This window comes from Macaca fascicularis, chromosome X (assembly GCF_037993035.2).
Source record: "Macaca fascicularis isolate 582-1 chromosome X, T2T-MFA8v1.1".
Classification (NCBI taxonomy): domain Eukaryota; kingdom Metazoa; phylum Chordata; class Mammalia; order Primates; family Cercopithecidae; genus Macaca; species Macaca fascicularis.
In genome coordinates, this window is record NC_088395.1 from 28,495,160 (window position 1) to 28,512,910 (window position 17,751).

Consider the following 17,751-nt stretch of genomic DNA (forward strand, 5'->3'; position numbering starts at 1 on the left):
AAAGGAAACTAAACTGTGGAATTAGGTGATTATCCTGATTGTCACAGGATCACAGGAATTCATTTGACTGGGTGATACTTTTATTTTATTAATTGCTTTAAATGTAAGCATAGTCCAAAATATTAAAATGTTCTTTTAATCTAAAAAAAAAATTAAAAAAAATAAAAACAACGAAACTCTTGTTTCCCCCTTTATTCTCTCTTATGTGTCTGGTGGGATGACCCTTCCTACCCTTGCCATTATTTCAGTCATTGTCCAGAAAACATAAAAATCTACTGTAGAGAAGAGAAATGAAGAATAGATACAGTATTCACTAATTTAATACAATATTTGTTTAGTTTGCTGTCACTTTACACAACAAGTATGCAGTACAAAAGAAGGCAACATTCTGAAAACACGCTCTCCTGGCTCATTTCTGTTTGCTCCACTCTCTTTGCAGCTCTCAGGCTTCTTCTCCACCTCTTTCCTGTTCTGTTCCCAGGCAGGCTAATTCCCACAGAATATCACTGGGTCCTTTTGTTGGATGGCTTCCCATTAACAGAGGATTGGAGGTTGAGAGGCAAGAAAATTGTCGGTATTTCTTTTCAATTTATCCAGCTCAGTGTTGATCTCTGGCAGCAGCAACAGCCCTCCCATCAGACAGCCCCTCCTCCATGATTCCAGTGTTCAGAGGCCTCCCCCTATCCCTTTGATGGGGGCCTAAAAGTGGTAACCATTTCCTGCCGCTACTGCTCTTTGGATGCCTCCATGTCTTCTTTTAGTTTTGTCACTCTTGTTAAAGTATCTTCATTTAAACCTTGGGAGTGAAATTTATTTCTTATGGGAATGCTATCTGATACATATGATTAAATGTAATATTCTACTTAAATCAACTTAAACAGAGTCTACCCTTCTGAAAGGACTGCTCAAAATCCCAACATATTCTTTAAACCCACCTAAATACTTCGGTCCATATTGCTCTCACTCTTTTCTAGGGACTTGCGTCTGTGTGAAGAGACCACCAAACAGGCTTTGTGTGAGCAACAAGTCTGTTTATTTCACCTGGGCGCAGGTGGGCTGAGTCGGAAAAGAGAGTCAGCGAAGGGAGATAGGGGTGGGGCTGTTTTATAGGACTTGGGTGGGTAGTGGAAAATTACAGTCAGAGGGGGTTGTTCTCTTGCGAGCAGGGGTGGGGGTCACAAGGTGCTCAGTTGGGGAGCTTCTGAGCTGGGAGAAGGAATTTCACAAGGTTAATCACTCAGTTAAGGTGGGGCAGGAACAAATCACAATAGTAGAATTACATCAGTTGAGGCAGGAACCAGCCATTTTCACTTCTTTTGTGATTCGTCACTTGCTTCAGGCTATCTGGATGTATCCCTGCAAGTCACAGGGGATATGATGGCTTAGCTTAGGCTCAGAGGCCTGACAAGTACCTTAGTTATCATTACAAAGGAATCTGTGGTCCAAAAAGCAGTTAAAATCTCTGCTCTGTAAGTACTTTGTCTGCTGGACATATCTTAGTACATGAGTCAGTTCTCTCTAGTATTTCTACTTATTTTGTGAGTTCTATCCAGTCTGTAGAATAAGACTATAATATGTTTGAAGAGAGAAACTGTTTTATATAACTCTGTTATATTTCCCCAGCTCTTCTAATCCCAGTAGCAAGAACAGTATTAAAAAAAAAATAACGGATATCCAACAATCAATTATTTTGTGCAGGTATGAGATTTTTAAAATAAGATTTAAAATAGATCCCATGGATTCAAACTTTTCAAAGAAATTCACATTTAAAAATCCTTCGTAAAGTTAAATTGGATTTGACAGAAAGCCAGCCTACTTATTACAGTCCCCTATATCCATGGGTTCCACATCTGTGGATCTAACCACTGGCAGATAGAAAATATCTGGGGAAAAAAAATGGATGGCTGTGTCTGTACGGAACAGGTACAGGCTTTTTTTCTTATCGTTATTCCCCAAAGAATACACATAACAAAATTTCTGTAGCATTTACATTGTATTAGGTATTATAAGTAATCTAGAGATGATTTGAAGTATATGAGAGTATGTGCCAAAGGATATATACAAATACTACACTGTTTTATATAAGGAACTTGAGCATCTATGGATTTTTGGTATCCACAGGAGTTTAAGGGGAGGTCCTGGAGACAATCCCCCACACATACTGAGAAACAACTGTACCTTAGTTATGCAGCCTGTTCTGTAAGAAATGCAGGCCTGGGCCGGGCGCGGTGGCTCACGCCTGTAATCCCAGCACTTTGGGAGGCCGAGGCGGGCGGATCACAAGGTCAGGAGATCGAGACCACGGTGAAACCCCGTCTCTACAAAAAATACAAAAAAATTAGCCGGGCGCGGTGGCGGGTGCCTGTAGTCCCAGCTACTTGGGAGGCTGAGGCAGGAGAATGGCAGGAACCCGGGAGGCGGAGCTTTCAGTGAGCCGAGATCGCGCCACTGCACTCCAGCCGGGGGACAGAGCAAGACTCTGTCTCAAAAAAAAAAAAAAAAAAGAAATGCAGGCCTCCAAAACTGAGATAATCCTCATGGATGTATTATATAGCAAGAATTTTATGGATCAGAGAATACTTAACATACATGGGATGTAGGGCAGGGAAGACAGCAGAGTATAAATATATTTAGGGAACAGAAAGGAAAAATGGGATAAATAAACTTTTTTAAAGTGGAAAGAATCTAGATAAAAAGAGAATTAGACCTAAAAGCCTGTACAGCATAAAAATAGAAATAAGTTAAAATAGATACCACACTTTCTTTTCTTTCTTTTTTTTTTTTGAGAAGGAATCTCACTCTTTCGCCCAGGCTGGAGTGCAGTGGCGCGATCTCGGCTCGCTGCAAGCTCCGCCTCCTGGGTTCACACCATTCTCCTGCCTCAGCCTCCCGAGTAGCTGGGACTACAGGTGCCCGCCACCATGCCTGGCTAATTTTTTTGTATTTTTAGTAGAGATGGGGTTTCACCGTGTTAGCCAGGATGGTCTCGATCTCCTGACCTCGTGATCGACCCGCCTAGGTCTCCCAAAGTGCTGGGATTACAGGCATGAGCCACTCCGCCCGGCCCTATACCACACTTTAAAATTGGAAAATTTTATATTGTATATCATCAATTACTTCCGCATTAATCCATAAACACAATATGACTTTAGTTAAAATAACAACAGAATTTGTGGAAGTAGTTTACACAATTCCATTATTTATTCAACAGATGTAATTGAATATTTACTTTTAATACAGGTACTGAGCTACTCTAGAAAAAACAAAAAGGACTGACTTTTCAATAAATGGTATTGGAAAAACTAATCTTTTGAGGAAAAAAGTGCTGTATCCCCCATGCAACCCTTCAAAATAAATTTTAGATACATCAAAATATAAAAAGTAAAAACATTTCAAAATATTTGAAAAACATAAATGTTTTATGTTTCTATTATGTAGGTATACTTATAAATAATTATAAGATACCCAGTATAGTGAAAATTTTTGCTATTATGGCACCAGCCCCGGAAGCCATAAGGGTGAAAATTGATAATTTACTAAATAAATATTCACCATATCTCCACGACACAAAATAGCATTAAAAACAAAGCAAAGAGAAACAAACAACAAAATGCAAAAATAAAACAACATACAGTATAAACTTCCTTAATATAAGTTAAATCAATATGAAAAGTGAAAGAGAATTCTATAGAAAAACAAGCAAAATAAATTGTCAAGCAATTAACAGGAAAAGAAATATAAATTGCTTGCGTAGAAAGAAATGAAGAAGAACTTAACTTTTCTAAGTTTTTAAAAATGCAAGTCATAACCATAATTATTTTAGAGTAATAAGATGACAAAACTTTAAAAGCTTTGATAATAACTATAGGGAAATCATAAATTTGGTAGAATCACGAATATACAAATCTTAAGTATAAAAAATTTTAAATATATGCTGACTTTTTGTAGATTGATTTGTAACTATTACAAATTTAAGTGTGCTTATCTTTTTATCCAAAAATGTCTAACTAAAACTTTTATTCATGTCTTCATATATTTCTTATGCTACTGATATTGATGTCTTCTTATACATATACTTGCATGTTATATATCCTTTCGGATGCCTATAACATGAAATAAAGTAAAACAAACACAGTGGCCTGCATCAGATAGAAGTTTGTTTCTCCATCATGTAAAAATAGTTCCAAGGTGGGCAGCTGAAAATTTTTATGGTGGTCTCCTGGTCATCAGAGACTCAGGTATTTTATACCTTTCTATTTTATTATAACTAACGTATAGTTTCCATTTTCAAAGTCACTTCATGGACCAAAATATCTGCTGTGATCTAGCAATATCACATTTGCTCCTACTTGCAGAAAGAAGAAAGGGGAAAACATACACAAAAATGTTTTATCCAAGTAAGACAGGTACCTTAACTCAAAATCAGTTAGGATGTTTCTTGATGCACTTAATAAAATACTTTACAAAAAATTGCTTAAACAATAGGTGTGGTTTTCTTACATAGGAAGAAGACCAGAGATAGTTGAACCGAGAGTTTTTCAGTAGCTCAGTGATGTCATCAAGGTCCCTGGGCTCTTTTGACACCATTCCTCAGAATTCTCTCCATGTTTCTCCATCATGATTGCAGGATGGCTATTGTAGCTCCAAGCTTCCTGTCCTCACAAGTTAGTATCCAAAGCAGGGAGGAAGCAAAAAAGGGGGAATTATTCATCACATGCCGTTCTCTTATTAGTGAGAACAGACTTTTGCAAAAGACTTGGCAGCCTCTTCCTCAGCCTTTCCCTGTATTACATGAAAGGCTGGTAGATAGGGTATCCTAACACTTTGAGCCTTTACTGTGGAGAAATGGTAAAATCAGCCAAAAAGAAAGAGGGAAATGAAGGTTGTTGGTAGGCGGCCAATAATGCCTGTCACACATGCTGTGAGAAGAAAGACCTAATAGAAAGATTAAATAGGTATTGGAGAAAAGGCAATTATAGATCAATATCTCAAAGGAGAGGCCCTGGGATTCTCTCTAGATTCTAGGGCACTGTTGAAGGAGCAACTCAAGACAAGGAAGAAAGAAAGAAATGAAGATGTATGAGTTATTAGTAGTCAGGATAGGAAATTGAGTATGTTTTCACCTGAGATGATCAAGTAGGAAAACAGAGACAGATAAATTAATTCTCTTTTGGGAAAATACCGTGCAGCAACACTTTGAATGCAGTGCCAAACAAGCTCTATTCAAGATAGAATTTTCTCTAGAATTCAGTCCCTCTAAGCAAGTCTCTTCCCACCCTGAGGACACTGCCAGGCATCCTTCCTTGTTCCACTTCCAAACAGGGCACCATTGTAAGAAATACAGTGTCAATAACTGAGTTTCATGCTTGGTATATTTATGATCCAAAAATATACCTAGGACAAGAACCTGAATATGTTACCACTCATTTCAGAAAACTCCCTTTTCATCTGCTATATTTAAATGACAAAAAAGTAATATATAACTTTGATATTATAATATAAATTATAGGAGGTGAAAAAAATGGGGATAGTGCAAGTAATTAATTCAGTTAAAATCCTCTGAATTTTTCATCGACCATTTCTATATTTTTTTCTTTTACCCAGGAAATTTCTGATATATCTCTCCTTTCATTTGATTGGTTGGGATAAGTAAATATTTGAAAAAGTAAATATTAGTTTATGTATACAACAATTGCAATATAAAACTGCAACAGTAACCTCTTACGGATGAAAATATAGCAAGCCAGTCCTATGTTGCTAGTATTTGTGAAAATGTCATGTTTAATATTACCTTCTGCTTCTAAAAATAGAATTTATCAACAGAAAAAAAGTTTATATAGAAGTGTTGAATTATAAATGCTTTGGGCATAAAAAAACAAATGCTTTGAAATCATTCCTTGGTATTTCACATTTTTTCATAATTATATCATAATCACAGGCTGATATTAACTAATATGTTTTCAAAATGGGGGGTTATTCTTCATTCAAATTATGGTTTTCTTCTTAAGACAAAAATGGTGCCACTAGAGAGTTAAAGTGATCTAACTGAGAATGTTGCTTAAATTACAGAAGCCCCATGTGAGAAAAAAATTCCAAGGGCCCATTTATTCTAGAGTTTGGGATAATGGGCCTGTTACTCTTTCAGTGCTCATTTTGGGAATTAAACACAGTAATGTAGAAGTAAAGCTTCTTAGTTAATTTGTCGTCTGACTAATTGTTTCATGGTATTATGAGTTCAATGCTTTGATGAATAGGAATACAGCCAAATGGTTTTCAGAAACTACTTGCTTACAGCATTTAGTGCATTTATTGTAGAAGGGTCCTTGTGAACTAGTGAACAGAATAGAATTTATGACATTCATCAATTTAAAGATGGTCAGTGCGAATTGACCACATCAATCCTCATCCTATTAGTGATAGTTAAAGCCTCATTTCTACTGAAAAATTTGCAGAGATATCAATGACTTTATAAGGAGGATGTGATAGAATATTTAATATTTACAGCTATATAGTTGAGATAATAACCATTCTGCTTTAGATAATTTAATTTGCATTCATTAATAGGAAAGAGTAATAGGCAACTTAACTATTTTGTCTGTTTCATAGACAAATAAGAATAGAAAGAATTTGTGTTTTTCTTAGAAAACTAGTGACACAGATTTCTCTGATTTTGGAATTCAGTGGCAACTGATCATTCCCAAAAGTTGTCATTCTCAGGTAGAAAGACTTTATTGAGAATTATTATCTTCATGGTTATATGAAGATGCAGGTGATACACTAATAAGAAAACAAATTATAGAATTATATATTTGAAGGTTTTTCCCTTTTCCAAAAATGGCAACACATTTCTATGGAGCCATCCTTAAAGTCTTGATTTATTACAACTAAGGTGTGATTCATGGAGTTAGTGATATTATCAGTCACTACAAAACAGAGCGTTTCTCTACCTGGAAATAATTAGAAGCTTTGAGCCTGACTGTCAGGTCTGTTGAAGTTTTTTTTTTTTTGAGACGGAGTCTCACTCTGTCGCCCAGGCTGGAATGCAGTGGTGTGATCTCGGCTCACTGCAAGCTCCGCCTCCCGGGTTCACGCCATTCTCCTGCCTCAGCCTCCCGAGTAGCTGGGACTAGCAGGCGCCCGCCACCACGCCCAGCTAATTTTTTTGTATTTTTAGTAGAGACGGGGTTTCACCGTGTTAGCCAGGATGGTCTCGATCTTCTGACCTCGTGATCCGCCCATCTCGGCCTCCCAAAGTACTGGGATTACAGGCGTGAGCCACCTCGCCTGGCCTGTTGAACTTTTTTACATCGTTGCAAGAATGAAGATATACTCATGTATTTATGTACAGGGTGGAATGGGGAGGTTGGTCAATGAGTAAAAGTTTACAATTAGAAGGAGTAAGTTCTGGTGACCTATTGCACAGTAGAGCGATTATACTTAACAGTAATGTATATTTCACAATAGCTAGAGGAAAGGATTTTGATTGTTGTCACCACAAATAAGTGATGAATGGTGAGGTGATGAATTTGCTAATTACCTTGATTTCATCATTATGTTTATATATATACATATATATATATATATATATATGCATCAAAACATCACATTTTACCCCATAAGTCTGGGTCAATTAAAAATAAAATAAAACTTTAACAAAAAGAATGTACGGGGAAGATAGTAAAAATAGATTCCATCTCAAGAGCCAGGCCTGAAGGGAACTGAAGCCATCTTTATGACCATCATTCAGAATACAAGGAAAATCCAGAGCCTAGGACACCTTTCGGCATTTTTCTTTTTTTTTTTTTTTTTTTTTTTTTTTTTGAGACAGAGTCTCACTCTGTCACCCAGGCTGGAGTGCTGGAGTGTAGTGGCACAATCTCGGCTCACTGCAACTTCCGCCTCCCAAGTTCAAGCAATTCTCCTGCCTCGGCCTCCTGAGTAGCTGGGATTACAGGCGCATGCCGCCAGGCGTGGCTGATTTCTTTTGTATTTTAGTAGAGATTGGGTTTCACCATGTTGCTCAGGCTCTCGAACTCCTGAGCTCAGGCAATCCGCCTGCCTCGGCCTCCCAAAGTACTAGAATTACAGGCCTGAATCACCGCGCCTAGCCACCTTTTGGCAGTTAGTTCTATGGCAGGCCTGCAATCCTCCCTACTCAGGTGATCTGCCATGATGGCGATCCAACTACTGCTTATGCTACTTCTTCTGCTCTTTCCATTCCCAATAACCCTCTTCCAGTCTTCTTCCTGTGTCATGGCATCTTGTGTTTCAGGCATTTTTACATTTTCTTCCCACTGCCAACTCCCATGTCTTACTTTATGTCATGCAAATTCTAAGAGCGATGATTTCATGTTTATAGACAGTCACTCTCCCTTATAAAATATTCATGATGTACAAAGTACTTTTTCTGGCTTTCTCACTCATGATCCTGACCTTTATTCAATAAATTATGGAGTAGATAGATGATCAGCTTTCTCAAAGAGAATCTGGTTAGCATGAACGCTCATGGTTGATAGAGTCCTCTCCAAAAATATACTTTGGTAAATCACATTTAATCCAGTTTAATATAATAACTGAGTTAAAATTGAGTTTCAGTGACATAGTATAATCTCAAAACAAAGTCATTTATCTACCATCTCCTATATCTATGGGAAATGTATTCTTCTTTGAAGCTTTCATGCTTCATTAAAACCCAGGTATTCCAGGAACATCTGCTGTCTAAAAACAAAATACTATTGAAGCACTTCTGCTTTTATTCAGGTATACACAGATTAGATCAGCAAAACACCAAAAAATATTTAAAATCAATGAAAACATCCATCAGTATTTCATCATCTCCTAGCCAAAGACAACAATTATTCTTTCAATGTATGCAAACATATTTCTTCCTTTCCACCTTAGTACGTTTTCTTTATAAGACTAATTGATGGGCCGGGCATGGTGGCTCATGTCCGTAATCCCAACACTTTCAGAGGCCAAGGCAGGCCGATCACCTGCGGTTAGGACTTTCAGACCAGCTTGGCCAACATGTGAAACTCCATCTCTACCAAAAACACACAAAATTAGTTAGGCTTGGTGGCACACGCCTGTAGTCCCAGTTACTCAGCAGGCTGAGGCAGGAGAATCATTTGAACCTGGGAGGTGGAGGTTGCAGTGAGCCGAGATTGTGCCACTGCACTCCAGCCTGGGCAACAGAGTGAGACTCTGTCTCAAAAAAAAAAAAAAAAGACTAATTAATGCCTCAGTGGATGGCCAGATTAAAGATGAAAGCATGAATCTCAAACCACCAATAACCCTGTCAGTTGAACAGTTCAAAATATGACTGAGGCATGGACTTCAGCACTTTTCTTTTAAAGTTATTTCTTATTTTGTGTGCATCTTTTGGATTGGTTTTCAGGACGTAGAGGTAAACAGATTCTTTTTTTTTTTTTTTGAGACAGAGTCTCGCTCTGTCGCCCAGGCTGGAGTGCAGTGGCGCAATCTTGGCTCACTGCAAGCTCCGCCTCCCTGGGTTCACGCCATTCTCCTGCCTACAGGCGCCCGCCACCACACCCAGCTAATCTTTTTGTATTTTTAGTAGAGACAGGGTTTCACTGTGTTAGCCAGGTTGGTCTCGATCTCCTGACCTCGTGATCTGCCCGCCTCGGCCTCCCAAAGTGCTGAGATTACAGGCGTCAGCCACCGCGCCCGGCCCCAACAGATTCTTTTAATGTACCTTTTAAACTTGATCATACATGTATGTTATACAACATTTAAATGGTACAAAAGGCTATATATAAGTAAGTCTACAGTTGTATTAATCAGCTATTGCTGCAATATTGCCATGTAACAAATCATGCCAGAACTTAGTGACTCACATCAGCAATCATTTACTTCTCTCACTCACAAGTCTAAAAATTGGCATGGGCACCTCTGCTTCAGACTGTGGGCTGTGTGGATTTGGATCTAGGCTTTGAGTAAAGCTTGGGGATAATCCACTCATGTCATTCTGGGACCCAGGCTGAAGGGACTATGGCTCCTGGGGGCATATTGTTCCCATGGCAATCACAGAAGTGCGTGGCCAAGTCAGAACTGCTCAAGCACATTTATGATCCTTACTTGTGTGGTAGCTGCTATATCCTATTACCAAAATAAGTCACATGGCCAAGATCTAGTCACCAGGGCAGGAAATTATACTCTACCTTTGAGGGGATAGGGCGTGGGAATGAATATTTGCTGAATAATAATCTAATCCACTTTGTTTCCCAGTCATAGAGTTCACCTCTGAATATAAGAACTGTCACTCATTTCTTGTTATTCATCCAGAAAAGTTATATGCAAATATAAGTATACTCACAGATAAATATTTTAATACCCAATGGTATTTATACTATATACCTTGACCCTACCTCCCACATAATGATATATCTCAGTGAGTATGTAACTGGTATAGCCAGTTTGTGAGCTTATTCTAAAAGCAGCTCTTCCTCCCTTTGTTCCTTGCTACATATATATCTAATTACCTGTTTGCTTGAGAATTCCAAGAGCTAATCTTGAAAAGATCCAGGAATAAAGCAGAGGTGGTGGTTGCAATTTTCTCCCTTGGTGCACAGTTAATCCATAACTTGACCTCCACTGAAATGATGCCAACCAGGCCTCTGGATGGTCCATTAGTTAAGACAGCCATTGGAAAATGACCAGCAGACCTGCACCCCACACCACTCCTGTGCATAGTTTCCATGACACTTTTCCTCTTAAAACCCCTTTAGATAGCTTGAGGATTTGCAATGACTTTTTGAGACTAATCTGGCCAGCTCCCAAGCTGCCGGCACTTGAATAAACCTGCTTTGCTTCCACCCAACCTCACTTCTCATGTGTCTGACTTTTTGAGCACAAGCAGCCAAATCTGAGTTCAGTTACAAAAGTATTGCTTTTCAGTAGATATAGATTTCCTTCATTTCATTTAATACAGCTGTTTAGTATTACATAAAATAGACACGTGATGATTTATTTAACAAATTCTCTACTGGTAGGCATTGAGTTTGTTTCCAGTCTTTTACCATTTTAGCCAATACTGCAATGACTATCATTTTATATATTTTTGCGTGTATCTGTGGAATATTTTCCTAGAAGGGATATTGCTAGTTCCCAGGATTCTTGCATTTTTCATTTTGATAGATTTTTGAAATTTTCATGCATAAAAATTAGACAATTGAAACTATCACAAAAATGTGAAGGAGTACCTAATTATCTACACCCTTAGCAACACAAATCAAATCATTTTATCTTTGCCAAACTGATAAATTAGAAAACAACTATTGTAATTTGAGTTTGTATTTCACTTCTTATGTGTGAAATTGACACATTTTCATATGACAAAGAGCCATATCTTCTATATATGGCAGATCTCCCTCACCTATTGGGTCTTTTTCCAGAAATTCCCCTACCCCGTCCCATAGACTTGCTGAATAGTTGGTGTTAGACAACCATACTTTCATCATACTACATCATTTCCCAGGGTGTGGGGTCCTGAGGCAAAATCGTATAAGGGCACAGAAGTAAGAGAAAACCTCTGACCTGCATTTTGCATGCCTAGATTAAATCATAAGACAATCAAGACCAGACATTTTATAAGCTTTGACAATTATTTAAAGTGCTCTGTATAATGTTCTAGAGATGAAAAATAATAATTCCTGGCTCCCTGAGGCAGCAGTAGCTACCACAGCTGATGAAGACAACAAGCAAGCAGCCCTTTTTGATCAAAAGTCCAGAGCAACCTACAAATGCCATGAACAACAAATGACAAATTCCAGTAATCAGTCCTACCTACAGGATTCATATGGTCAGATCCATAACATCAAGAACAAGAGAAGCATAGCAGGATTCAGCCGCCAAAAAACTGTGTGCCTGAGAGAAGGATTCTTCATAATTAATAGGACTAAAATTAACTATGTACTGACTATGCATATTTAGTTAATCGCACTGTGACCCTCTCGGGTAATATTTCTTCTTCAAGAAAATTTTATAGACACATTAACATTTTTATTCATAATAACCTGAAATTATCCATTGAAACACTAAATAAGAGCTGAGATCATGAACTCAAAAGGCTCTGTTATAGCTAAAGTTATAACAGAAGCTACTGTAGTGGATAAAAAAGTTGGACTGTAACCAATTATGTTTAACCTTTAATGAAACAATTGTAAAACTTATTATGACTCACTAGTGGCTGATTAAGAGGTTTGGTTGTCAGCACCAGATAAAAAGCGTCTAATCTCTCCCAATATTAGAGCTATAATATTCTAACCACTTTACAAATAGCTTCTGGAATTCACTGAACACTCCGTATTGAATCTTCCAAAACCTTCCTAGAATATTCTCTTTAGAGGTTTATTCTAAATAATCTCTTTAATGTCATACCTCTTTACAGAGAAATAGTCTTTAAATGGTAGTCTTTGGTGACTATGCAATTCAACCAATCTGATGTGGGTAGAAGCCAAAAAAGACCTACTCATACTAAACTCTTCTCTCTGAAAAATACAGTACTGTGTGATGCTAATGTGTTCAGAGTGTTTCTCTTTTGTTCTGATTCCAGGCAAGGGTTGATAGCATCAAAACTGTGAAATCTCTATCAGCCCTCCCTCAGAGACTTGGGGTCCTGCTTCTGAAATTTAAGGCCAGTACTACCAAGTGTCACCTCTTTCCTCAAGTAGTAAAGACCTAGAAGACCCAATAAAACCTCCAGTGCCTTTGCTTTTTTTATTTTATAAACAATTAAAACTTAGAAAAATTTATCAGTCTTCTTATCAGGGATACCTTTGATAAATATTCCAATTTAAGTACGAATTTAATGAATGGGAAACACTAGAAAATGCTGAAGTGTTTTTTCTTGTGCTTTCTTTATGGTAAATTGTTATCTGTTTTGGCTTAGATCAATCTTCCCCTCATCTCTGCAGTTCATTGAAGATTCTTCTTGCTCCAACTGTTGTGATCCCCTGCTGACCTAGCTGTTTGAGGGAAAGCATCAGAGTATGGATCCAGCGAGGTGTCAAGTGTCAAAATAAATTAGCAACTGCTATGCTGTCTCCACTTGAGACAACTTATATCCAATATATCATGCACAATTGAATCCAAATGAAAATGACCTACACTCTAAGGCAAGAAAATATATTTACCCAAAGCTTTCTCTCATGCCCTCATCATCATTGAAATTTCTCATGACTAATCTGTTCAACCAAAAGAGTAGGAACTCGAAAACATACTGTGTCACTCAATATCACCCACCAATCCATATGGCAACTGAAGTTCCTTGAGTTATCCACCTCTATATGGTCTGCTCCTGGAAGCATCCCTTTCCAATATTTAAGTATTATAATTCAATCTATGGGTAAGGATTTTCTCTGACTCCTTTATTTTTGTTGAAGCTATCAGATAACTGACTCCTCTTTCCCTCAACTGGCTTTGTACTTTCAGAAACTGGCCTTTCCAACTCAGCTCATTTAAACATCATCACCTTTTTTATTCACTCTAACATAGTAAACAAGGTCTTAAAAAAGTAGGTCTTAGTTTCTTCTCATGCTAATGAATTGAATGAATTTCATGCTATTTATAAAGAACTTGATATTAATTTTCTGATCTTGTTTCACAAATTCATTATCAAAAGTAAATAAGATGCCGGAAAGAAATAAATAGTTCTCATTTTGCGATATTTACATGTTTACAAACCTAGAAGCTTTTTTTCACTTGCTTAGTACTATCAATTCACAGATATATTGTGACTCAGACATCAATGATACTGTTAAGTATCCTAGCACACCCATTGTTGACAACTATAAATAATAACTATATATAGATTAGCCTTGACTCCTTCAGTTCTGAAGATAATACACAGGTACTAGTATCATATGGTTTGGCTATATCCCCACCCAAACCTCATGTTGAACTGTAGTTCCCATAATCCCATGTGTTGTGGGAGGGACCCAGTGGGAGGTGATTGAATCATGGAGGCGGTTACCTCCATGCTGTTCTCATGATAGTGATTGAGTTCTCATGAGATCTGATGGTTTTATAAGGGGCTTTTCCCCCCTTCACTCTGCACTTCTCCTTGATGCCACCATGTGAAGAAGGACATATTTGCTTCACCTTATGCCATGATTGTAAGTTTCTTGAGGCCTCCCCAGCCATGCTGAACTGTGAGTCAATTAAACTTCTTTCCTTTGTAATTTACCCAGTCTTGGGTATGCCTTCATTAGCAGTGTGAGAACAGACTAATACATAGTATATCCATGAAATTTATGGAGAATGTGGACTGAGCACAAACTAAGAAGAACATATAGTTATTTTATAGGCAGTAATATAAGCTTAATTTGTCCTTCTAAATTTATGGGGCATTAGTTTCAGGACCCTCTATAAATACCAAAATCCTCAGACGCTTAAGTCCCTTATGTAACGTGGTGTAGTATTTACGTTTAACCTGAACACATCCTCTTGTATATACCTGAAATCATCTCTAATTTACTAAAATAATGTATGTGCCACATAAATAGCTGTTATGCTGCATTGTTTGGGGAATAATGACAAGGAGAGAAAAGTCTGTATATGTTCAGTACAAATGCAACTACCCTTTTTCTTTTCAAATATTTTCGATCCATGGTTAGTTGAATCCATGGATGTGGAACTTATGGATATGGAGGGCTGGCTATACATGTTAAGAATTTAAAATACAATCATTAATCTTTACAAGAACCTTATGATATAAAAGGTACCTATGTTTTACTGATAAAGAAAATGAAGCTCAGTGAGGTAAGTGATTTGCCTAATGTCACATAACTAGAAAGTGGGTAGGCTAGATTCTGTAGTAATGGTCCCCCAAAGAAGCACATCTCCTTATATTAAGGATACCAAGTTTTTTCTGTTTTTTTCTTTTGTTGCTTATGCTTTTGATGTCATATCTAAGAAATCATTGCCTAATCCAAAGTCACAAAGATTTTTATATATTTTTAATTCTAATTGTTTTACAGTTTCAGCTCTTCCATTTAGGTCTATGATCCATATTGAGTTAATTTTTGTATATGGCATGCTTTAACGTTTCAACTTCATTCCTTTGCGTATGGATGTCCTGTATCAGCTTTTGATGCATGATGAAAACTTAGTGGCTTAAAACAATAAGCGTTTGTTTTTTTTTTTCCTCACAAGTCTGTGAGGCTTCTGGGCAGTTCTGATCCTAGCTGTCTTGCCAGATCTCTGCAATTAGCTGGAGGCTTTGTTGAGGCTGAATGTCCTAGGATGGCCTCACACATGTGTCTGGTGGTTGTCAGGCTAGTTCATCTAATGTACCTCAGCTGCGATGGCTCATCTCTGCAACAGACTTTTCCATGTGGTGATTCATCTTTCAATATACTAGCCTAGACTTCTTCACATGGTAGTCTCAGGTTCTAAGAACAGCAGAAGACAAGCTCAAATAAAAATGCACCTTTCAAACCTCTGCTTGTGTTCTGTTTGTTAATATCCCATTGAATAGGCAAGTCATATAGGCAAGCCCAGAGTCAATGTGTGCTAGTACACTTTTGCTACAATACTGACACCTCAATTCTTGGTATTACATAGTCATACCCAAAATTCTGGTGTTGCCAGTGTATATCTCCACAACTACCATAGTTATTCTTTAGCATCCAATGCAAAAGAATGTATTGGAGTGTAATTCCTTATATCAGTGCCACCTGCTAGTGGTAGTCTAGTTCTCAGGTGTATCCCTAGAACTTAGACTAGTGCTTGGCACATAGTAAGCAGTAAATGGATAACTAAGTGAATGGATTTACAGAAAAATTGGAGAACAAAAGGGGGTCTAGTTTCATCTATTAAAGAATGATCTAGTTTAAGCCTATGCCCCATACTTATGTCAAATGCACATTGTTCCTATTTACTTCATGAGTTAAAGACTGAAAAGAAATGGTTGGTAATCCAGTATACTTGACATATTTTTGTACCCTTCCATTTTGTGCTGGTAATATTTTCTTAGTTTTATTATAATTACCTTAATGATAATATTTTAATTATTCACATTTTGGCTGCATTTTATCAAATGATAGAAGCTGATTTAGGAAACAATTCCCCAAAACCATACAGAGGCTTCTTTTCTCTGTTTTTGTTACTTCAAAGGTTTATCTTAACACTCTGGTGACATTAAGCATCAATGTAAGGAAGGGAAATGTTAAAATATTCGTATTTTAGATTTTTTAAAATATGCATGCTTGCTGCTAGAATTGGAGAATTATAAAGAAGTAGAAGCATTACTGCTCCTTAAAATCCATTGTTCTGATTTCACCTAGTGCTCTCTTCTACCCAATCCAATAGGGTATGGGCCCAAGAGAAAAGTGTGAGCCATGACCCCAAATAGATAATTGCCTCCTTATTCCTGTTATTCTGAGATTTGGCATACATTGGATATTCAGGCACACTTTAAGAGTGTACTAAGAATCAGCCTCAATACAGTACAATGGTATATTCCTATAAATAAAAGGAAATCATTTTGAAGGGGCAGACTTTCCAGAATGCCATCGTTGTCAATGATAGGGTGACTCTGCTGGATATCAATGAACACTATAAAGGCAAGTTAAGTCCAAATCTTAGGTGAAGTTTTTGAATGTTATACTTTACAATTAGAGCCATTCCCAATTTTTGTAGTACTGCATAGTGTTCAAAACGTTTTCATGTCCATCATCTCAAACTTGGTTTATAATAGCCAGCTAATATGAAATTTATTTCTGTAGACTTTCTTTTCATGTGTTATATCGTCTTTCCTCCTGAGGTTCTTTATAGACAGTTCCGTCCTTGTCATCCAGTAGATACCTGGGTATCAAGGATTCTCAACAATATTTGGTATGATGTTTTCAGAATTGTTTTTGAAAGTAAGTGCCTCAGACTATTCATCATTTTACAGCTATCTTAGATCCATACTGGCACATAACTTAGAAAGACATTCAGTTCTATTTCTCAAGAATTATTGTTGTTTAATATCTCACCATCAGCACCACCTTTGCCTTGTCTCTATCAAGGGCACCCACAGATAAAAAATTTTAATGATAAAGAAATTATTTCTAAGTTCCTGTTCTATATATTCAAAAGAATATTTCTTATATTTCTAAAGTATTTTAAAACTTAAAAGTGGTTTTACATGTATTACTCATCAGGCATATGTGCTCTGAGACATAAAATTGTAAATACATTGTGAATTGCATCACCTTCCTAGCCCTCTCAGTGTCTCCCAACATAGACCTGACCTTCCTAAAATTGTTGATGATCTCATATTATTTATGTTACATAAGGTACTACACCACATTGTTAAGAAGATGATTTGATTTTTTCTTTAAAAAAAGCATATGATTATTCTTTTATAAAATGTTAGGTTCTGAATAGCTACTTGCAATATACTAGTATTTTTTTAAGTATGGATTGTGGAACAGATATATTAGAACCCTATGAATAAGTGCTTTAAAACTTTAATATGTAACACATACCTGTGTTGATGATTGCAAAGCAGATTTCTGAACCTACCTCAAAACCTACTAAATCAGAATCTCTGGAAGTGGGGCCAAGACATCTGAACTTTTAGCCATCTGAGTGATTGCTGTTCATCTCAAAATGCTAAGAACTATTGCCTTACAATGAACTTAATTTTTCTAGGGTTTCCACTGAAACTTAGAAGAAAGTTCTGTGCCTTTAGAAACTCCAAGAACTCTTTAAGGCAATTAGCATACCATTTAGCGAGTAATT